General features: G+C 52.3%; 58 non-coding genes across 58 annotated transcripts; all 58 read right to left on the bottom strand.

Annotated features, from left to right (window-relative positions):
* Position 1: 1 nt before the first annotated feature.
* On the bottom strand, positions 2-120 carry LOC122288474. Its single transcript, XR_006235735.1, has one exon. It is a non-coding gene; the product is annotated as a 5S ribosomal RNA (ribosomal RNA).
* A 188-nt stretch (positions 121-308) lies between these two features.
* LOC122283702 lies at positions 309-427 on the bottom strand. The gene has a single exon (XR_006231097.1). It is a non-coding gene; the product is annotated as a 5S ribosomal RNA (ribosomal RNA).
* A 178-nt stretch (positions 428-605) lies between these two features.
* On the bottom strand, positions 606-724 carry LOC122288473. The gene has a single exon (XR_006235734.1). It is a non-coding gene; the product is annotated as a 5S ribosomal RNA (ribosomal RNA).
* Positions 725-912: 188 nt separating this feature from the next.
* LOC122283213 lies at positions 913-1,031 on the bottom strand. Its single transcript, XR_006230690.1, has one exon. It is a non-coding gene; the product is annotated as a 5S ribosomal RNA (ribosomal RNA).
* A 189-nt stretch (positions 1,032-1,220) lies between these two features.
* Positions 1,221-1,339, bottom strand: LOC122288105. Its single transcript, XR_006235379.1, has one exon. It is a non-coding gene; the product is annotated as a 5S ribosomal RNA (ribosomal RNA).
* A 178-nt stretch (positions 1,340-1,517) lies between these two features.
* Positions 1,518-1,636, bottom strand: LOC122283691. Its single transcript, XR_006231086.1, has one exon. It is a non-coding gene; the product is annotated as a 5S ribosomal RNA (ribosomal RNA).
* A 178-nt stretch (positions 1,637-1,814) lies between these two features.
* On the bottom strand, positions 1,815-1,933 carry LOC122287662. Its single transcript, XR_006234951.1, has one exon. It is a non-coding gene; the product is annotated as a 5S ribosomal RNA (ribosomal RNA).
* Positions 1,934-2,122: 189 nt separating this feature from the next.
* LOC122283680 lies at positions 2,123-2,241 on the bottom strand. Its single transcript, XR_006231075.1, has one exon. It is a non-coding gene; the product is annotated as a 5S ribosomal RNA (ribosomal RNA).
* A 178-nt stretch (positions 2,242-2,419) lies between these two features.
* Positions 2,420-2,538, bottom strand: LOC122283076. Its single transcript, XR_006230560.1, has one exon. It is a non-coding gene; the product is annotated as a 5S ribosomal RNA (ribosomal RNA).
* A 188-nt stretch (positions 2,539-2,726) lies between these two features.
* Positions 2,727-2,845, bottom strand: LOC122283669. The gene has a single exon (XR_006231064.1). It is a non-coding gene; the product is annotated as a 5S ribosomal RNA (ribosomal RNA).
* Positions 2,846-3,023: 178 nt separating this feature from the next.
* Positions 3,024-3,142, bottom strand: LOC122287169. The gene has a single exon (XR_006234474.1). It is a non-coding gene; the product is annotated as a 5S ribosomal RNA (ribosomal RNA).
* A 188-nt stretch (positions 3,143-3,330) lies between these two features.
* Positions 3,331-3,449, bottom strand: LOC122283658. Its single transcript, XR_006231052.1, has one exon. It is a non-coding gene; the product is annotated as a 5S ribosomal RNA (ribosomal RNA).
* A 178-nt stretch (positions 3,450-3,627) lies between these two features.
* On the bottom strand, positions 3,628-3,746 carry LOC122283647. The gene has a single exon (XR_006231041.1). It is a non-coding gene; the product is annotated as a 5S ribosomal RNA (ribosomal RNA).
* A 178-nt stretch (positions 3,747-3,924) lies between these two features.
* Positions 3,925-4,043, bottom strand: LOC122283635. The gene has a single exon (XR_006231030.1). It is a non-coding gene; the product is annotated as a 5S ribosomal RNA (ribosomal RNA).
* A 178-nt stretch (positions 4,044-4,221) lies between these two features.
* On the bottom strand, positions 4,222-4,340 carry LOC122283047. The gene has a single exon (XR_006230532.1). It is a non-coding gene; the product is annotated as a 5S ribosomal RNA (ribosomal RNA).
* A 189-nt stretch (positions 4,341-4,529) lies between these two features.
* Positions 4,530-4,648, bottom strand: LOC122288762. The gene has a single exon (XR_006236014.1). It is a non-coding gene; the product is annotated as a 5S ribosomal RNA (ribosomal RNA).
* A 189-nt stretch (positions 4,649-4,837) lies between these two features.
* Positions 4,838-4,956, bottom strand: LOC122288104. Its single transcript, XR_006235378.1, has one exon. It is a non-coding gene; the product is annotated as a 5S ribosomal RNA (ribosomal RNA).
* Positions 4,957-5,144: 188 nt separating this feature from the next.
* Positions 5,145-5,263, bottom strand: LOC122283624. Its single transcript, XR_006231019.1, has one exon. It is a non-coding gene; the product is annotated as a 5S ribosomal RNA (ribosomal RNA).
* Positions 5,264-5,441: 178 nt separating this feature from the next.
* LOC122288471 lies at positions 5,442-5,560 on the bottom strand. Its single transcript, XR_006235732.1, has one exon. It is a non-coding gene; the product is annotated as a 5S ribosomal RNA (ribosomal RNA).
* Positions 5,561-5,749: 189 nt separating this feature from the next.
* On the bottom strand, positions 5,750-5,868 carry LOC122283212. The gene has a single exon (XR_006230689.1). It is a non-coding gene; the product is annotated as a 5S ribosomal RNA (ribosomal RNA).
* A 189-nt stretch (positions 5,869-6,057) lies between these two features.
* Positions 6,058-6,176, bottom strand: LOC122288103. Its single transcript, XR_006235377.1, has one exon. It is a non-coding gene; the product is annotated as a 5S ribosomal RNA (ribosomal RNA).
* A 178-nt stretch (positions 6,177-6,354) lies between these two features.
* LOC122283547 lies at positions 6,355-6,473 on the bottom strand. The gene has a single exon (XR_006230947.1). It is a non-coding gene; the product is annotated as a 5S ribosomal RNA (ribosomal RNA).
* Positions 6,474-6,651: 178 nt separating this feature from the next.
* LOC122283046 lies at positions 6,652-6,770 on the bottom strand. The gene has a single exon (XR_006230531.1). It is a non-coding gene; the product is annotated as a 5S ribosomal RNA (ribosomal RNA).
* Positions 6,771-6,959: 189 nt separating this feature from the next.
* LOC122283229 lies at positions 6,960-7,078 on the bottom strand. Its single transcript, XR_006230705.1, has one exon. It is a non-coding gene; the product is annotated as a 5S ribosomal RNA (ribosomal RNA).
* Positions 7,079-7,267: 189 nt separating this feature from the next.
* LOC122288101 lies at positions 7,268-7,386 on the bottom strand. The gene has a single exon (XR_006235376.1). It is a non-coding gene; the product is annotated as a 5S ribosomal RNA (ribosomal RNA).
* Positions 7,387-7,574: 188 nt separating this feature from the next.
* On the bottom strand, positions 7,575-7,693 carry LOC122287961. The gene has a single exon (XR_006235241.1). It is a non-coding gene; the product is annotated as a 5S ribosomal RNA (ribosomal RNA).
* Positions 7,694-7,871: 178 nt separating this feature from the next.
* On the bottom strand, positions 7,872-7,990 carry LOC122283437. Its single transcript, XR_006230866.1, has one exon. It is a non-coding gene; the product is annotated as a 5S ribosomal RNA (ribosomal RNA).
* Positions 7,991-8,168: 178 nt separating this feature from the next.
* Positions 8,169-8,287, bottom strand: LOC122287168. The gene has a single exon (XR_006234473.1). It is a non-coding gene; the product is annotated as a 5S ribosomal RNA (ribosomal RNA).
* A 189-nt stretch (positions 8,288-8,476) lies between these two features.
* LOC122283324 lies at positions 8,477-8,595 on the bottom strand. Its single transcript, XR_006230798.1, has one exon. It is a non-coding gene; the product is annotated as a 5S ribosomal RNA (ribosomal RNA).
* Positions 8,596-8,784: 189 nt separating this feature from the next.
* Positions 8,785-8,903, bottom strand: LOC122283210. Its single transcript, XR_006230687.1, has one exon. It is a non-coding gene; the product is annotated as a 5S ribosomal RNA (ribosomal RNA).
* Positions 8,904-9,092: 189 nt separating this feature from the next.
* LOC122283093 lies at positions 9,093-9,211 on the bottom strand. The gene has a single exon (XR_006230576.1). It is a non-coding gene; the product is annotated as a 5S ribosomal RNA (ribosomal RNA).
* Positions 9,212-9,400: 189 nt separating this feature from the next.
* LOC122288721 lies at positions 9,401-9,519 on the bottom strand. Its single transcript, XR_006235973.1, has one exon. It is a non-coding gene; the product is annotated as a 5S ribosomal RNA (ribosomal RNA).
* Positions 9,520-9,708: 189 nt separating this feature from the next.
* LOC122288604 lies at positions 9,709-9,827 on the bottom strand. Its single transcript, XR_006235861.1, has one exon. It is a non-coding gene; the product is annotated as a 5S ribosomal RNA (ribosomal RNA).
* Positions 9,828-10,016: 189 nt separating this feature from the next.
* On the bottom strand, positions 10,017-10,135 carry LOC122288490. Its single transcript, XR_006235750.1, has one exon. It is a non-coding gene; the product is annotated as a 5S ribosomal RNA (ribosomal RNA).
* A 178-nt stretch (positions 10,136-10,313) lies between these two features.
* Positions 10,314-10,432, bottom strand: LOC122288376. The gene has a single exon (XR_006235639.1). It is a non-coding gene; the product is annotated as a 5S ribosomal RNA (ribosomal RNA).
* A 189-nt stretch (positions 10,433-10,621) lies between these two features.
* On the bottom strand, positions 10,622-10,740 carry LOC122288259. The gene has a single exon (XR_006235528.1). It is a non-coding gene; the product is annotated as a 5S ribosomal RNA (ribosomal RNA).
* A 178-nt stretch (positions 10,741-10,918) lies between these two features.
* On the bottom strand, positions 10,919-11,037 carry LOC122288663. The gene has a single exon (XR_006235916.1). It is a non-coding gene; the product is annotated as a 5S ribosomal RNA (ribosomal RNA).
* Positions 11,038-11,226: 189 nt separating this feature from the next.
* Positions 11,227-11,345, bottom strand: LOC122288491. The gene has a single exon (XR_006235751.1). It is a non-coding gene; the product is annotated as a 5S ribosomal RNA (ribosomal RNA).
* Positions 11,346-11,534: 189 nt separating this feature from the next.
* On the bottom strand, positions 11,535-11,653 carry LOC122288141. Its single transcript, XR_006235414.1, has one exon. It is a non-coding gene; the product is annotated as a 5S ribosomal RNA (ribosomal RNA).
* A 189-nt stretch (positions 11,654-11,842) lies between these two features.
* On the bottom strand, positions 11,843-11,961 carry LOC122288234. The gene has a single exon (XR_006235504.1). It is a non-coding gene; the product is annotated as a 5S ribosomal RNA (ribosomal RNA).
* A 178-nt stretch (positions 11,962-12,139) lies between these two features.
* Positions 12,140-12,258, bottom strand: LOC122288025. Its single transcript, XR_006235302.1, has one exon. It is a non-coding gene; the product is annotated as a 5S ribosomal RNA (ribosomal RNA).
* A 189-nt stretch (positions 12,259-12,447) lies between these two features.
* On the bottom strand, positions 12,448-12,566 carry LOC122287909. The gene has a single exon (XR_006235190.1). It is a non-coding gene; the product is annotated as a 5S ribosomal RNA (ribosomal RNA).
* Positions 12,567-12,755: 189 nt separating this feature from the next.
* On the bottom strand, positions 12,756-12,874 carry LOC122288260. The gene has a single exon (XR_006235529.1). It is a non-coding gene; the product is annotated as a 5S ribosomal RNA (ribosomal RNA).
* A 189-nt stretch (positions 12,875-13,063) lies between these two features.
* Positions 13,064-13,182, bottom strand: LOC122288620. Its single transcript, XR_006235876.1, has one exon. It is a non-coding gene; the product is annotated as a 5S ribosomal RNA (ribosomal RNA).
* Positions 13,183-13,360: 178 nt separating this feature from the next.
* LOC122287792 lies at positions 13,361-13,479 on the bottom strand. Its single transcript, XR_006235078.1, has one exon. It is a non-coding gene; the product is annotated as a 5S ribosomal RNA (ribosomal RNA).
* A 189-nt stretch (positions 13,480-13,668) lies between these two features.
* Positions 13,669-13,787, bottom strand: LOC122287677. The gene has a single exon (XR_006234966.1). It is a non-coding gene; the product is annotated as a 5S ribosomal RNA (ribosomal RNA).
* A 189-nt stretch (positions 13,788-13,976) lies between these two features.
* On the bottom strand, positions 13,977-14,095 carry LOC122287565. Its single transcript, XR_006234855.1, has one exon. It is a non-coding gene; the product is annotated as a 5S ribosomal RNA (ribosomal RNA).
* Positions 14,096-14,284: 189 nt separating this feature from the next.
* Positions 14,285-14,403, bottom strand: LOC122287450. Its single transcript, XR_006234744.1, has one exon. It is a non-coding gene; the product is annotated as a 5S ribosomal RNA (ribosomal RNA).
* A 178-nt stretch (positions 14,404-14,581) lies between these two features.
* On the bottom strand, positions 14,582-14,700 carry LOC122287335. The gene has a single exon (XR_006234633.1). It is a non-coding gene; the product is annotated as a 5S ribosomal RNA (ribosomal RNA).
* A 189-nt stretch (positions 14,701-14,889) lies between these two features.
* Positions 14,890-15,008, bottom strand: LOC122287219. The gene has a single exon (XR_006234521.1). It is a non-coding gene; the product is annotated as a 5S ribosomal RNA (ribosomal RNA).
* A 178-nt stretch (positions 15,009-15,186) lies between these two features.
* On the bottom strand, positions 15,187-15,305 carry LOC122287102. The gene has a single exon (XR_006234409.1). It is a non-coding gene; the product is annotated as a 5S ribosomal RNA (ribosomal RNA).
* Positions 15,306-15,494: 189 nt separating this feature from the next.
* Positions 15,495-15,613, bottom strand: LOC122286987. The gene has a single exon (XR_006234296.1). It is a non-coding gene; the product is annotated as a 5S ribosomal RNA (ribosomal RNA).
* Positions 15,614-15,791: 178 nt separating this feature from the next.
* LOC122288662 lies at positions 15,792-15,910 on the bottom strand. The gene has a single exon (XR_006235915.1). It is a non-coding gene; the product is annotated as a 5S ribosomal RNA (ribosomal RNA).
* Positions 15,911-16,099: 189 nt separating this feature from the next.
* LOC122286871 lies at positions 16,100-16,218 on the bottom strand. Its single transcript, XR_006234185.1, has one exon. It is a non-coding gene; the product is annotated as a 5S ribosomal RNA (ribosomal RNA).
* A 189-nt stretch (positions 16,219-16,407) lies between these two features.
* Positions 16,408-16,526, bottom strand: LOC122288074. The gene has a single exon (XR_006235350.1). It is a non-coding gene; the product is annotated as a 5S ribosomal RNA (ribosomal RNA).
* Positions 16,527-16,704: 178 nt separating this feature from the next.
* On the bottom strand, positions 16,705-16,823 carry LOC122283172. Its single transcript, XR_006230652.1, has one exon. It is a non-coding gene; the product is annotated as a 5S ribosomal RNA (ribosomal RNA).
* Positions 16,824-17,011: 188 nt separating this feature from the next.
* On the bottom strand, positions 17,012-17,130 carry LOC122287523. Its single transcript, XR_006234814.1, has one exon. It is a non-coding gene; the product is annotated as a 5S ribosomal RNA (ribosomal RNA).
* A 178-nt stretch (positions 17,131-17,308) lies between these two features.
* Positions 17,309-17,427, bottom strand: LOC122287167. Its single transcript, XR_006234472.1, has one exon. It is a non-coding gene; the product is annotated as a 5S ribosomal RNA (ribosomal RNA).
* Between the last annotated feature and the right edge of the window lie 128 nt (positions 17,428-17,555).

Below are 17,555 nucleotides of genomic sequence, written 5' to 3'. Positions count from 1 at the left end.
GGGGGTGCAACACGAGGACTTCCCAGGAGGTCACCCATCCTAGTACTACTCTCGCCCAAGCACGCTTGACTGCGGAGTTCTGATGGGATCTGGTGCATTAGTGCTGGTATGATCGCACCCATCATGCTACTAGTGAAAAACTCATATAATCCTATTACGACATAGCCGCACCCTGCCTATCTCATGCCAACCGGCGATCTGACCGATACCCATTGCTACGTGATGGGGTCGGTGCGATTTTCCCAAAAATCCATTCCCTGGTTCTCGTTCCGGTCCATCCGACCAGAGATGCGGTAAAAATAAAAAGGGGGGTGCAACACGAGGACTTCCCAGGAGGTCACCCATCCTAGTACTACTCTCGCCCAAGCACGCTTAACTGCGGAGTTCTGATGGGATCCGGTGCATTAGTGCTGGTATGATCGCACCCATCATGCTACCAGCGAAAAACTAATATAATCCTATTATGACCTAGCCGCACCCTGGCTATCCCATGCTAACCGGCGATCTGATCGATAGCGATGGGGTCGGTGCGATTTTCCTAAGAATCCATTGCCCGGTTCTCGTTCCGGTCCATCCGACCGGAGATGCGGTAAAAATAAAAAGGGGGGGTGCAACACGAGGACTTCCCAGGAGGTCACCCATCCTAGTACTACTCTCGCCCAAGCACGCTTGACTGCGGAGTTCTGATGGGATCTGGTGCATTAGTGCTGGTATGATCGCACCCATCATGCTACTAGTGAAAAACTCATATAATCCTATTACGACATAGCCGCACCCTGCCTATCTCATGCCAACCGGCGATCTGACCGATACCCATTGCTACGTGATGGGGTCGGTGCGATTTTCCCAAAAATCCATTCCCTGGTTCTCGTTCCGGTCCATCCGACCAGAGATGCGGTAAAAATTAAAAGGGGGGGGCAACACGAGGACTTCCCAGGAGGTCACCCATCCTAGTACTATTCTCGCCCAAGCACGCTTAACTGCGGAGTTATGATGGGATCCGGTGCATTAGTGCTGGTATGATCGCACCCATCATGCTACCAGCGAAAAACTAATATAATCCTATTATGACCTAGCCGCACCCTGCCTATCTCATGCCAACCGGCGATCTGACCGATACCCATTGCTACGCGATGGGGTTGGTGCGATTTTCCTAAAAATCCATTCCCTGGTTCTCGTTCTAGTCGATCCGACCAGAGATGCGGTAAAAACTAAAAGGGGGGGTGCAACACGAGGACTTCCCAGGAGGTCACCCATCCTAGTACTACTCTCACCCAAGCACGCTTAGCTGCGGAGTTCTGATGGGATCCGGTGCATTAGTGCTGGTATGATCGCACCCATCATGCTACCAGCGAAAAACTAATATAATCCTATTATGACCTAGCCGCACCCTGCCTATCCCATGCTAACCGGCGATCTGATCGATAGCGATGGGGTCGGTGCGATTTTCCTAAGAATCCATTGCCCGGTTCTCGTTCCGGTCCATCCGACCGGAGATGCGGTAAAAATAAAAAGGGGGGGTGCAACACGAGGACTTCCCAGGAGGTCACCCATCCTAGTACTACTCTCGCCCAAGCACGCTTAACTGCGGAGTTCTGATGGGATCCGGTGCATTAGTGCTGGTATGATCGCACCCATCATGCTACCAGCGAAAAACTAATATAATCCTATTATGACCTAGCCGCACCCTGCCTATCCCATGCTAACTGGCGATCTGATCGATAGCGATGGGGTCGGTGTGATTTTCCTAAGAATCCATTGCCCGGTTCTCGTTCCGGTCCATCCGACCGGAGATGCGGTAAAAATAAAAAGGGGGGGTGCAACACGAGGACTTCCCAGGAGGTAACCCATCCTAGTACTACTCTCGCCCAAGCACGCTTAGCTGCGGAGTTCTGATGGGATCCGGTGCATTAGTGCTGGTATGATCGCACCCATCATGCTACCAGCGAAAAACTAATATAATCCTATTACGACCTAGCCGCACCCTGCCTATCCCATGCCAACCGGCGATCTGATCGATACCCATTGCTACGCGATGGGGTCGGTGCGATTTTCCTAAGAATCCATTGCCCGGTACTCGTTCCGGTCCATCCGACCGGAGATGCGGTAAAAATAAAAACGGGGGGTGCAACACGAGGACTTCCCAGGAGGTCACCCATCCTAGTACTACTCTCGCCCAAGCACGCTTAACTGCGGAGTTCTGATGGGATCCGGTGCATTAGTGCTGGTATGATCGCACCCATCATGCTACCAGCGAAAAACTAATATAATCCTATTACGACCTAGCCGCACCCTGCCTATCCCATGCCAACTGGCGATCTGATTGATAGCGATGGGGTCGGTGCGATTTTCCTAAGAATCCATTGCCCGGTTGTCGTTCCGGTCCATCCGACCGGAGATGCGGTAAAAATAAAAAGGGGGGGTGCAACACGAGGACTTCCCAGGAGGTCACCCATCCTAGTACTACTCTCGCCCAAGCACGCTTAACTGCAGAGTTCTGATGGGATCCGGTGCATTAGTGATGGTATGATCGCACCCATCATGCTACCAGCGAAAAACTAATATAATCCTATTACGACCTAGCCGCACCATGCCTATCCCATGCCAACCGGCGATCTGATCGATACCCATTGCTACGCGATGGGGTCGGTGCGATTTTCTTAAGAATCCATTGCCCGGTTGTCGTTCCGGTCCATCCGACCGGAGATGCGGTAAAAATAAAAAGGGGGGTGCAACACGAGGACTTCCCAGGAGGTCACCCATCCTAGTACTACTCTCGCCCAAGCACGCTTAACTGCGGAGTTCTGATGGGATCCGGTGCATTAGTGCTGGTATGATCGCACCCATCATGCTACCAGCGAAAAACTAATATAATCCTATTATGACCTAGCCGCACCCTGGCTATCCCATGCTAACCGGCGATCTGATCGATAGCGATGGGGTCGGTGCGATTTTCCTAAGAATCCATTGCCCGGTTCTCGTTCCGGTCCATCCGACCGGAAATGCGGTAAAAATAAAAAGGGGGGGTGCAACACGAGGACTTCCCAGGAGGTCACCCATCCTAGTACTACTCTCGCCCAAGCACGCTTAGCTGCGGAGTTCTGATGGGATCCGGTGCATTAGTGCTGGTATGATCGCACCCATCATGCTACCAGCGAAAAACTAATATAATCCTATTATGACCTAGTCGCACCCTGCCTATCCCATGCCAACCGGCGATCTGACCGATACCCATTGCTACGCGATGGGGTTGGTGCGATTTTCCTAAAAATCCATTGCCTGGTTCTCGTTCCGGTCCATCCGACCAGAGATGCGGTAAAAATAAAAAGGGGGGTGCAACACGAGGACTTCCCAGGAGGTCACCCATCCTAGTACTACTCTCGCCCAAGCACGCTTAACTGCGGAGTTCTGATGGGATCCGGTGCATTAGTGCTGGTATGATCGCACCCATCATGCTACCAGCGAAAAACTAATATAATCCTATTATGACCTAGCCGCACCCTGCCTATCCCATGCTAACCGGCGATCTGATCGATAGCGATGGGGTCGGTGCGATTTTCCTAAGAATCCATTGCCCGGTTCTCGTTCCGGTCCATCCGACCGGAGATGCGGTAAAAATAAAAAGGGGGGGTGCAACACGAGGACTTCCCAGGAGGTCACCCATCCTAGTACTACTCTCGCCCAAGCACGCTTAACTGCGGAGTTCTGATGGGATCCGGTGCATTAGTGCTGGTATGATCGCACCCATCATGCTACCAGCGAAAAACTAATATAATCCTATTATGACCTAGCCGCACCCTGCCTATCCCATGCTAACCGGCGATCTGATCGATAGCGATGGGGTCGGTGCGATTTTCCTAAGAATCCATTGCCCGGTTCTCGTTCCGGTCCATCCGACCGGAGATGCGGTAAAAATAAAAAGGGGGGGTGCAACACGAGGACTTCCCAGGAGGTCACCCATCCTAGTACTACTCTCGCCCAAGCACGCTTAACTGCGGAGTTCTGATGGGATCCGGTGCATTAGTGCTGGTATGATCGCACCCATCATGCTACCAGCGAAAAACTAATATAATCCTATTATGACCTAGCCGCACCCTGCCTATCCCATGCTAACTGGCGATCTGATCGATAGCGATGGGGTCGGTGTGATTTTCCTAAGAATCCATTGCCCGGTTCTCGTTCCGGTCCATCCGACCGGAGATGCGGTAAAAATAAAAAGGGGGGGTGCAACACGAGGACTTCCCAGGAGGTAACCCATCCTAGTACTACTCTCGCCCAAGCACGCTTGACTGCGGAGTTCTGATGGGATCTGGTGCATTAGTGCTGGTATGATCGCACCCATCATGCTACTAGTGAAAAACTCATATAATCCTATTACGACATAGCCGCACCCTGCCTATCTCATGCCAACCGGCGATCTGACCGATACCCATTGCTACGTGATGGGGTCGGTGCGATTTTCCCAAAAATCCATTCCCTGGTTCTCGTTCCGGTCCATCCGACCAGAGATGCGGTAAAAATTAAAAGGGGGGGTGCAACACGAGGACTTCCCAGGAGGTCACCCATCCTAGTACTACTCTCGCCCAAGCACGCTTAACTGCGGAGTTATGATGGGATCCGGTGCATTAGTGCTGGTATGATCGCACCCATCATGCTACCAGCGAAAAACTAATATAATCCTATTATGACCTAGCCGCACCCTGCCTATCTCATGCCAACCGGCGATCTGACCGATACCCATTGCTACGCGATGGGGTTGGTGCGATTTTCCTAAAAATCCATTCCCTGGTTCTCGTTCCAGTCGATCCGACCAGAGATGCGGTAAAAACTAAAAGGGGGGGTGCAACACGAGGACTTCCCAGGAGGTCACCCATCCTAGTACTACTCTCACCCAAGCACGCTTAGCTGCGGAGTTCTGATGGGATCCGGTGCATTAGTGCTGGTATGATCGCACCCATCATGCTACCAGCGAAAAACTAATATAATCCTATTATGACCTAGCCGCACCCTGCCTATCCCATGCCAACCGGCGATCTGACCGATACCCATTGCTACACGATGGGGTTGGTGCGATTTTCCTAAAAATCCATTGCCTGGTTCTCGTTCCGGTCCATCCGACCAGAGATGCGGTAAAAATAAAAAGGGGGGTGCAACACGAGGACTTCCCAGGAGGTCACCCATCCTAGTACTACTCTCGCCCAAGCACGCTTAACTGCGGAGTTCTGATGGGATCCGGTGCATTAGTGCTGGTATGATCGCACCCATCATGCTACCAGCGAAAAACTAATATAATCCTATTATGACCTAGCCGCACCCTGCCTATCCCATGCTAACCGGCGATCTGATCGATAGCGATGGGGTCGGTGCGATTTTCCTAAGAATCCATTGCCCGGTTCTCGTTCCGGTCCATCCGACCGGAGATGCGGTAAAAATAAAAAGGGGGGGTGCAACACGAGGACTTCCCAGGAGGTCACCCATCCTAGTACTACTCTCGCCCAAGCACGCTTGACTGCGGAGTTCTGATGGGATCTGGTGCATTAGTGCTGGTATGATCGCACCCATCATGCTACTAGTGAAAAACTCATATAATCCTATTACGACATAGCCGCACCCTGCCTATCTCATGCCAACCGGCGATCTGACCGATACCCATTGCTACGTGATGGGGTCGGTGCGATTTTCCCAAAAATCCATTCCCTGGTTCTCGTTCCGGTCCATCCGACCAGAGATGCGGTAAAAATTAAAAGGGGGGGGGCAACACGAGGACTTCCCAGGAGGTCACCCATCCTAGTACTATTCTCGCCCAAGCACGCTTAACTGCGGAGTTATGATGGGATCCGGTGCATTAGTGCTGGTATGATCGCACCCATCATGCTACCAGCGAAAAACTAATATAATCCTATTATGACCTAGCCGCACCCTGCCTATCTCATGCCAACCGGCGATCTGACCGATACCCATTGCTACGCGATGGGGTTGGTGCGATTTTCCTAAAAATCCATTCCCTGGTTCTCGTTCCAGTCGATCCGACCAGAGATGCGGTAAAAACTAAAAGGGGGGGTGCAACACGAGGACTTCCCAGGAGGTCACCCATCCTAGTACTACTCTCACCCAAGCACGCTTAGCTGCGGAGTTCTGATGGGATCCGGTGCATTAGTGCTGGTATGATCGCACCCATCATGCTACCAGCGAAAAACTAATATAATCCTATTATGACCTAGCCGCACCCTGCCTATCCCATGCTAACCGGCGATCTGATCGATAGCGATGGGGTCGGTGCGATTTTCCTAAGAATCCATTGCCCGGTTCTCGTTCCGGTCCATCCGACCGGAGATGCGGTAAAAATAAAAAGGGGGGGTGCAACACGAGGACTTCCCAGGAGGTCACCCATCCTAGTACTACTCTCGCCCAAGCACGCTTAACTGCGGAGTTCTGATGGGATCCGGTGCATTAGTGCTGGTATGATCGCACCCATCATGCTACCAGCGAAAAACTAATATAATCCTATTATGACCTAGCCGCACCCTGCCTATCCCATGCTAACCGGCGATCTGATCGATAGCGATGGGGTCGGTGTGATTTTCCTAAGAATCCATTGCCCGGTTCTCGTTCCGGTCCATCCGACCGGAGATGCGGTAAAAATAAAAAGGGGGGGTGCAACACGAGGACTTCCCAGGAGGTAACCCATCCTAGTACTACTCTCGCCCAAGCACGCTTGACTGCGGAGTTCTGATGGGATCTGGTGCATTAGTGCTGGTATGATCGCACCCATCATGCTACTAGTGAAAAACTCATATAATCCTATTACGACATAGCCGCACCCTGCCTATCTCATGCCAACCGGCGATCTGACCGATACCCATTGCTACGTGATGGGGTCGGTGCGATTTTCCCAAAAATCCATTCCCTGGTTCTCGTTCCGGTCCATCCGACCAGAGATGCGGTAAAAATTAAAAGGGGGGGTGCAACACGAGGACTTCCCAGGAGGTCACCCATCCTAGTACTACTCTCGCCCAAGCACGCTTAACTGCGGAGTTATGCTGGGATCCGGTGCATTAGTGCTGGTATGATCGCACCCATCATGCTACCAGCGAAAAACTAATATAATCCTATTATGACCTAGCCGCACCCTGCCTATCTCATGCCAACCGGCGATCTGACCGATACCCATTGCTACGCGATGGGGTTGGTGCGATTTTCCTAAAAATCCATTCCCTGGTTCTCGTTCCAGTCGATCCGACCAGAGATGCGGTAAAAACTAAAAGGGGGGGTGCAACACGAGGACTTCCCAGGAGGTCACCCATCCTAGTACTACTCTCACCCAAGCACGCTTAGCTGCGGAGTTCTGATGGGATCCGGTGCATTAGTGCTGGTATGATCGCACCCATCATGCTACCAGCGAAAAACTAATATAATCCTATTATGACCTAGCCGCACCCTGCCTATCCCATGCCAACCGGCGATCTGACCGATACCCATTGCTACACGATGGGGTTGGTGCGATTTTCCTAAAAATCCATTGCCTGGTTCTCGTTCCGGTCCATCCGACCAGAGATGCGGTAAAAATAAAAAGGGGGCTGCAACACGAGGACTTCCCAGGAGGTCACCCATCCTAGTACTACTCTCGCCCAAGCACGCTTAACTGCGGAGTTCTGATGGGATCCGGTGCATTAGTGCTGGTATGATCGCACCCATCATGCTACCAGCGAAAAACTAATATAATCCTATTATGACCTAGCCGCACCCTGCCTATCCCATGCTAACCGGCGATCTGATCGATAGCGATGGGGTCGGTGCGATTTTCCTAAGAATCCATTGCCCGGTTCTCGTTCCGGTCCATCCGACCGGAAATGCGGTAAAAATAAAAAGGGGGGGTGCAACACGAGGACTTCCCAGGAGGTCACCCATCCTAGTACTACTCTCGCCCAAGCACGCTTAACTGCGGAGTTCTGATGGGATCCGGTGCATTAGTGCTGGTATGATCGCACCCATCATGCTACCAGCGAAAAACTAATATAATCCTATTATGACCTAGCCGCACCCTGCCTATCCCATGCTAACCGGCGATCTGATCGATAGCGATGGGGTCGGTGCGATTTTCCTAAGAATCCATTGCCCGGTTCTCGTTCCGGTCCATCCGACCGGAAATGCGGTAAAAATAAAAAGGGGGGGTGCAACACGAGGACTTCCCAGGAGGTCACCCATCCTAGTACTACTCTCGCCCAAGCACGCTTAGCTGCGGAGTTCTGATGGGATCCGGTGCATTAGTGCTGGTATGATCGCACCCATCATGCTACCAGCGAAAAACTAATATAATCCTATTATGACCTAGCCGCACCCTGCCTATCTCATGCCAACCGGCGATCTGACCGATACCCATTGCTACGCGATGGGGTCGGTGCGATTTTCCTAAGAATCCATTGCCCGGTTGTCGTTCCGGTCCATCCGACCAGAGATGCGGTAAAAATAAAAAGGAGGGGTGCAACACGAGGACTTCCCAGGAGGTCACCCATCCTAGTACTACTCTCGCCCAAGCACGCTTAACTGCGGAGTTCTGATGGGATCCGGTGCATTAGTGCTGGTATGATCGCACCCATCATGCTACCAGCGAAAAACTAATATAATCCTATTACGACCTAGCCGCACCATGCCTATCCCATGCCAACCGGCGATCTGATCGATACCCATTGCTACGCGATGGGGTCGGTGCGATTTTCCTAAGAATCCATTGCCCGGTTGTCGTTCCGGTCCATCCGACCGGAGATGCGGTAAAAATAAAAAGGGGGGGTGCAACACGAGGACTTCCCAGGAGGTCACCCATCCTAGTACTACTCTCGCCCAAGCACGCTTAACTGCGGAGTTCTGATGGGATCCGGTGCATTAGTGCTGGTATGATCGCACCCATCATGCTACCAGCGAAAAACTAATATAATCCTATTACGACCTAGCCGCACCCTGCCTATCCCATGCCAACCGGCGATCTGATCGATACCCATTGCTACGCGATGGGGTCGGTGCGATTTTCCTAAGAATCCATTGCCCGGTACTCGTTCCGGTCCATCCGACCGGAGATGCGGTAAAAATAAAAAAGGGGGGTGCAACACGAGGACTTCCCAGGAGGTCACCCATCCTAGTACTACTCTCGCCCAAGCACGCTTAACTGCGGAGTTCTGATGGGATCCGGTGCATTAGTGCTGGTATGATCGCACCCATCATGCTACCAGCGAAAAACTAATATAATCCTATTATGACCTAGCCGCACCCTGCCTATCTCATGCCAACCGGCGATCTGACCGATACCCATTGCTACGCGATGGGGTCGGTGCGATTTTCCTAAGAATCCATTGCCCGGTTGTCGTTCCGGTCCATCCGACCAGAGATGCGGTAAAAATAAAAAGGAGGGGTGCAACACGAGGACTTCCCAGGAGGTCACCCATCCTAGTACTACTCTCGCCCAAGCACGCTTAACTGCGGAGTTCTGATGGGATCCGGTGCATTAGTGCTGGTATGATCGCACCCATCATGCTACCAGCGAAAAACTAATATAATCCTATTACGACCTAGCCGCACCATGCCTATCCCATGCCAACCGGCGATCTGATCGATACCCATTGCTACGCGATGGGGTCGGTGCGATTTTCCTAAGAATCCATTGCCCGGTTGTCGTTCCGGTCCATCCGACCGGAGATGCGGTAAAAATAAAAAGGGGGGGTGCAACACGAGGACTTCCCAGGAGGTCACCCATCCTAGTACTACTCTCGCCCAAGCACGCTTAACTGCGGAGTTCTGATGGGATCCGGTGCATTAGTGCTGGTATGATCGCACCCATCATGCTACCAGCGAAAAACTAATATAATCCTATTACGACCTAGCCGCACCCTGCCTATCCCATGCCAACCGGCGATCTGATCGATACCCATTGCTACGCGATGGGGTCGGTGCGATTTTCCTAAGAATCCATTGCCCGGTACTCGTTCCGGTCCATCCGACCGGAGATGCGGTAAAAATAAAAAAGGGGGGTGCAACACGAGGACTTCCCAGGAGGTCACCCATCCTAGTACTACTCTCGCCCAAGCACGCTTAACTGCGGAGTTCTGATGGGATCCGGTGCATTAGTGCTGGTATGATCGCACCCATCATGCTACCAGCGAAAAACTAATATAATCCTATTACGACCTAGCCGCACCCTGCCTATCCCATGCCAACTGGCGATCTGATTGATAGCGATGGGGTCGGTGCGATTTTCCTAAGAATCCATTGCCCGGTTGTCGTTCCGGTCCATCCGACCGGAGATGCGGTAAAAATAAAAAGGGGGGGTGCAACACGAGGACTTCCCAGGAGGTCACCCATCCTAGTACTACTCTCGCCCAAGCACGCTTAACTGCGGAGTTCTGATGGGATCCGGTGCATTAGTGCTGGTATGATCGCACCCATCATGCTACCAGCGAAAAACTAATATAATCCTATTACGACCTAGCCGCACCATGCCTATCCCATGCCAACCGGCGATCTGATCGATACCCATTGCTACGCGATGGGGTCGGTGCGATTTTCCTAAGAATCCATTGCCCGGTTGTCGTTCCGGTCCATCCGACCGGAGATGCGGTAAAAATAAAAAGGGGGGGTGCAACACGAGGACTTCCCAGGAGGTCACCCATCCTAGTACTACTCTCGCCCAAGCACGCTTAACTGCGGAGTTCTGATGGGATCCGGTGCATTAGTGCTGGTATGATCGCACCCATCATGCTACCAGCGAAAAACTAATATAATCCTATTACGACCTAGCCGCACCCTGCCTATCCCATGCCAACTGGCGATCTGATTGATAGCGATGGGGTCGGTGCGATTTTCCTAAGAATCCATTGCCCGGTTGTCGTTCCGGTCCATCCGACCGGAGATGCGGTAAAAATAAAAAGGGGGGGTGCAACACGAGGACTTCCCAGGAGGTCACCCATCCTAGTACTACTCTCGCCGAAGCACGCTTAACTGCGGAGTTCTGATGGGATCCGGTGCATTAGTGCTGGTATGATCGCACCCATCATGCTACCAGCGAAAAACTAATATAATCCTATTACGACCTAGCCGCACCATGCCTATCCCATGCCAACCGGCGATCTGATCGATACCCATTGCTACGCGATGGGGTCGGTGCGATTTTCCTAAGAATCCATTGCCCGGTTGTTGTTCCGGTCCATCCGACCGGAGATGCGGTAAAAATAAAAAGGGGGGGTGCAACACGAGGACATCCCAGGAGGTCACCCATCCTAGTACTACTCTCGCCCAAGCACGCTTAACTGCGGAGTTCTGATGGGATCCGGTGCATTAGTGCTGGTATGATCGCACCCATCATGCTACCAGCGAAAAACTAATATAATCCTATTACGGCCTAGCCGCACCATGCCTATCCCATGCCAACCGGCGATCTGATCGATACCCATTGCTACGCGATGGGGTCGGTGCGATTTTCCTAAGAATCCATTGCCCGGTTGTCGTTCCGGTCCATCCGACCGGAGATGCGGTAAAAATAAAAAGGGGGGGTGCAACACGAGGACTTCCCAGGAGGTCACCCATCCTAGTACTACTCTCGCCCAAGCACGCTTAACTGCGGAGTTCTGATGGGATCCGGTGCATTAGTGCTGGTATGATCGCACCCATCATGCTACCAGCGAAAAACTAATATAATCCTATTACGACCTAGCCGCACCCTGCCTATCTCATGCCAACCGGCGATCTGACCGATACCCATTGCTACGCGATGGGGTCGGTGCGATTTTCCTAAAAATCCATTCCCTGGTTCTCGTTCCGGTCCATCCGACCAGAGATGCGGTAAAAATTAAAAGGGGGGGTGCAACACGAGGACTTCCCAGGAGGTCACCCATCCTAGTACTACTCTCGCCCAAGCACGCTCAACTGCGGAGTTCTGATGGGATCCGGTGCATTAGTGCTGGTATGATCGCACCCATCATGCTACCAGCGAAAAACTAATATAATCCTATTACGACCTAGCCGCACCCTGCCTATCCCATGCCAACTGGCGATCTGATTGATAGCGATGGGGTCGGTGCGATTTTCCTAAGAATCCATTGCCCGGTTGTCGTTCCGGTCCATCCGACCGGAGATGCGGTAAAAATAAAAAGGGGGGGTGCAACACGAGGACTTCCCAGGAGGTCACCCATCCTAGTACTACTCTCGCCCAAGCACGCTTAACTGCGGAGTTCTGATGGGATCCGGTGCATTAGTGCTGGTATGATCGCACCCATCATGCTACCAGCGAAAAACTAATATAATCCTATTACGACCTAGCCGCACCATGCCTATCCCATGCCAACCGGCGATCTGATCGATACCCATTGCTACGCGATGGGGTCGGTGCGATTTTCTTAAGAATCCATTGCCCGGTTGTCGTTCCGGTCCATCCGACCGGAGATGCGGTAAAAATAAAAAGGGGGGGTGCAACACGAGGACTTCCCAGGAGGTCACCCATCCTAGTACTACTCTCGCCCAAGCACGCTTAACTGCGGAGTTCTGATGGGATCCGGTGCATTAGTGCTGGTATGATCGCACCCATCATGCTACCAGCGAAAAACTAATATAATCCTATTACGACCTAGCCGCACCATGCCTATCCCATGCCAACCGGCGATCTGATCGATACCCATTGCTACGCGATGGGGTCGGTGCGATTTTCCTAAGAATCCATTGCCCGGTTGTCGTTCCGGTCCATCCGACCGGAGATGCGGTAAAAATAAAAAGGGGGGGTGCAACACGAGGACTTCCCAGGAGGTCACCCATCCTAGTACTACTCTCGCCCAAGCAGGCTTAACTGCGGAGTTCTGATGGGATCCGGTGCATTAGTGCTGGTATGATCGCACCCATCATGCTACCAGCGAAAAACTAATATAATCCTATTACGACCTAGCCGCACCCTGCCTATCCCATGCCAACCGGCGATCTGATCGATACCCATTGCTACGCGATGGGGTCGGTGCGAGTTTCCTAAGAATCCATTGCCCGGTACTCGTTCCGGTCCATCCGACCGGAGATGCGGTAAAAATAAAAAAGGGGGGTGCAACACGAGGACTTCCCAGGAGGTCACCCATCCTAGTACTACTCTCTCCCAAGCACGCTTAACTGCGGAGTTCTGATGGGATCCGGTGCATTAGTGCTGGTATGATCGCACCCATCATGCTACCAGCGAAAAACTAATATAATCCTATTACGACCTAGCCGCACCCTGCCTATCCCATGCCAACTGGCGATCTGATTGATAGCGATGGGGTCGGTGCGATTTTCCTAAGAATCCATTGCCCGGTTGTCGTTCCGGTCCATCCGACCGGAGATGCGGTAAAAATAAAAAGGGGGGGTGCAACACGAGGACTTCCCAGGAGGTCACCCATCCTAGTACTACTCTCGCCCAAGCACGCTTAACTGCGGAGTTCTGATGGGATCCGGTGCATTAGTGCTGGTATGATCGCACCCATCATGCTACCAGCGAAAAACTAATATAATCCTATTACGACCTAGCCGCACCATGCCTATCCCATGCCAACCGGCGATCTGATCGATACCCATTGCTACGCGATGGGGTCGGTGCGATTTTCCTAAGAATCCATTGCCCGGTTGTCGTTCCGGTCCATCCGACCAGAGATGCGGTAAAAATAAAAAGGAGGGGTGCAACACGAGGACTTCCCAGGAGGTCACCCATCCTAGTACTACTCTCGCCCAAGCACGCTTAACTGCGGAGTTCTGATGGGATCCGGTGCATTAGTGCTGGTATGATCGCACCCATCATGCTACCAGCGAAAAACTAATATAATCCTATTACGACCTAGCCGCACCATGCCTATCCCATGCCAACCGGCGATCTGATCGATACCCATTGCTACGCGATGGGGTCGGTGCGATTTTCCTAAGAATCCATTGCCCGGTTGTCGTTCCGGTCCATCCGACCGGAGATGCGGTAAAAATAAAAAGGGGGGGTGCAACACGAGGACTTCCCAGGAGGTCACCCATCCTAGTACTACTCTCGCCCAAGCACGCTTAACTGCGGAGTTCTGATGGGATCCGGTGCATTAGTGCTGGTATGATCGCACCCATCATGCTACCAGCGAAAAACTAATATAATCCTATTACGACCTAGCCGCACCCTGCCTATCCCATGCCAACCGGCGATCTGATCGATACCCATTGCTACGCGATGGGGTCGGTGCGATTTTCCTAAGAATCCATTGCCCGGTACTCGTTCCGGTCCATCCGACCGGAGATGCGGTAAAAATAAAAAAGGGGGGTGCAACACGAGGACTTCCCAGGAGGTCACCCATCCTAGTACTACTCTCGCCCAAGCACGCTTAACTGCGGAGTTCTGATGGGATCCGGTGCATTAGTGCTGGTATGATCGCACCCATCATGCTACCAGCGAAAAAGTAATATAATCCTATTACGACCTAGCCGCACCCTGCCTATCCCATGCCAACTGGCGATCTGATTGATAGCGATGGGGTCGGTGCGATTTTCCTAAGAATCCATTGCCCGGTTGTCGTTCCGGTCCATCCGACCGGAGATGCGGTAAAAATAAAAAGGGGGGGTGCAACACGAGGACTTCCCAGGAGGTCACCCATCCTAGTACTACTCTCGCCCAAGCACGCTTAACTGCGGAGTTCTGATGGGATCCGGTGCATTAGTGCTGGTATGATCGCACCCATCATGCTACCAGCGAAAAACTAATATAATCCTATTACGACCTAGCCGCACCATGCCTATCCCATGCCAACCGGCGATCTGATCGATACCCATTGCTACGCGATGGGGTCGGTGCGATTTTCCTAAGAATCCATTGCCCGGTTGTCGTTCCGGTCCATCCGACCGGAGATGCGGTAAAAATAAAAAGGGGGGGTGCAACACGAGGACTTCCCAGGAGGTCACCCATCCTAGTACTACTCTCGCCCAAGCACGCTTAACTGCGGAGTTCTGATGGGATCCGGTGCATTAGTGCTGGTATGATCGCACCCATCATGCTACCAGCGAAAAAGTAATATAATCCTATTACGACCTAGCCGCACCCTGCCTATCCCATGCCAACTAGCGATCTGATTGATAGCGATGGGGTCGGTGCGATTTTCCTAAGAATCCATTGCCCGGTTGTCGTTCCGGTCCATCCGACCGGAGATGCGGTAAAAATAAAAAGGGGGGGTGCAACACGAGGACTTCCCAGGAGGTCACCCATCCTAGTACTACTCTCGCCCAAGCACGCTTAACTGCGGAGTTCTGATGGGATCCGGTGCATTAGTGCTGGTATGATCGCACCCATCATGCTACCAGCGAAAAACTAATATAATCCTATTACGACCTAGCCGCACCATGCCTATCCCATGCCAACCGGCGATCTGATCGATACCCATTGCTACGCGATGGGGTCGGTGCGATTTTCCTAAGAATCCATTGCCCGGTTGTCGTTCCGGTCCATCCGACCGGAGATGCGGTAAAAATAAAAAGGGGGGGTGCAACACGAGGACTTCCCAGGAGGTCACCCATCCTAGTACTACTCTCGCCCAAGCACGCTTAACTGCGGAGTTCTGATGGGATCCGGTGCATTAGTGCTGGTATGATCGCACCCATCATGCTACCAGCGAAAAACTAATATAATCCTATTACGACCTAGCCGCACCCTGCCTATCCCATGCCAACTGGCGATCTGATTGATAGCGATGGGGTCGGTGCGATTTTCCTAAGAATCCATTGCCCGGTTGTCGTTCCGGTCCATCCGAACGGAGATGCGGTAAAAATAAAAAGGGGGGGTGCAACACGAGGACTTCCCAGGAGGTCACCCATCCTAGTACTACTCTCGCCGAAGCACGCTTAACTGCGGAGTTCTGATGGGATCCGGTGCATTAGTGCTGGTATGATCGCACCCATCATGCTACCAGCGAAAAACTAATATAATCCTATTACGACCTAGCCGCACCATGCCTATCCCATGCCAACCGGCGATCTGATCGATACCCATTGCTACGCGATGGGGTCGGTGCGATTTTCCTAAGAATCCATTGCCCGGTTGTCGTTCCGGTCCATCCGACCGGATATGCGGTAAAAATAAAAAGGGGGGGTGCAACACGAGGACTTCCCAGGAGGTCACCCATCCTAGTACTACTCTCGCCCAAGCACGCTTAACTGCGGAGTTCTGATGGGATCCGGTGCATTAGTGCTGGTATGATCGCACCCATCATGCTACCAGCGAAAAACTAATATAATCCTATTACGACCTAGCCGCACCCTGCCTATCCCATGCCAACCGGCGATCTGATCGATACCCATTGCTACGCGATGGGGTCGGTGCGATTTTCCTAAGAATCCATTGCCCGGTACTCGTTCCGGTCCATCCGACCGGAGATGCGGTAAAAATAAAAACGGGGGGTGCAACACGAGGACTTCCCAGGAGGTCACCCATCCTAGTACTACTCTCGCCCAAGCCCGCTTAACTGCGGAGTTCTGATGGGATCCGGTGCATTAGTGCTGGTATGATCGCACCCATCATGCTACCAGCGAAAAACTAATATAATCCTATTACGACCTAGCCGCACCCTGCCTATCCCATGCCAACTGGCGATCTGATTGATAGCGATGGGGTCGGTGCGATTTTCCTAAGAATCCATTGCCCGGTTGTCGTTCCGGTCCATCCGACCGGAGATGCGGTAAAAATAAAAAGGGGGGGTGCAACACGAGGACTTCCCAAGAGGTCACCCATCCTAGTACTACTCTCGCCCAAGCACGCTTAACTGCAGAGTTCTGATGGGATCCGGTGCATTAGTGATGGTATGATCGCACCCATCATGCTACCAGCGAAAAACTAATATAATCCTATTACGACCTAGCCGCACCATGCCTATCCCATGCCAACCGGCGATCTGATCGATACCCATTGCTACGCGATGGGGTCGATGCGATTTTCTTAAGAATCCATTGCCCGGTTGTCGTTCCGGTCCATCCGACCGGAGATGCGGTAAAAATAAAAAGGGGGGTGCAACACGAGGACTTCCCAGGAGGTCACCCATCCTAGTACTACTCTCGCCCAAACACGCTTAACTGCGGAGTTCTGATGGGATCCGGTGCATTAGTGCTGGTATGATCGCACCCATCATGCTACCAGCGAAAAACTAATATAATCCTATTATGACCTAGCCGCACCCTGGCTATCCCATGCTAACCGGCGATCTGATCGATAGCGATGGGGTCGGTGCGATTTTCCTAAGAATCCATTGCCCGGTTCTCGTTCCGGTCCATCCGACCGGAAATGCGGTAAAAATAAAAAGGGGGGGTGCAACACGAGGACTTCCCAGGAGGTCACCCATCCTAGTACTACTCTCGCCCAAGCACGCTTAGCTGCGGAGTTCTGATGGGATCCGGTGCATTAGTGCTGGTATGATCGCACCCATCATGCTACCAGCGAAAAACTAATATAATCCTATTATGACCTAGTCGCACCCTGCCTATCCCATGCCAACCGGCGATCTGACCGATACCCATTGCTACGCGATGGGGTTGGTGCGATTTTCCTAAAA

Source organism: Carya illinoinensis, chromosome 11 (assembly GCF_018687715.1).
Source record: "Carya illinoinensis cultivar Pawnee chromosome 11, C.illinoinensisPawnee_v1, whole genome shotgun sequence".
In the NCBI taxonomy this organism is placed as follows: domain Eukaryota; kingdom Viridiplantae; phylum Streptophyta; class Magnoliopsida; order Fagales; family Juglandaceae; genus Carya; species Carya illinoinensis.
This window is presented reverse-complemented; position numbering and strand designations above follow the sequence as displayed.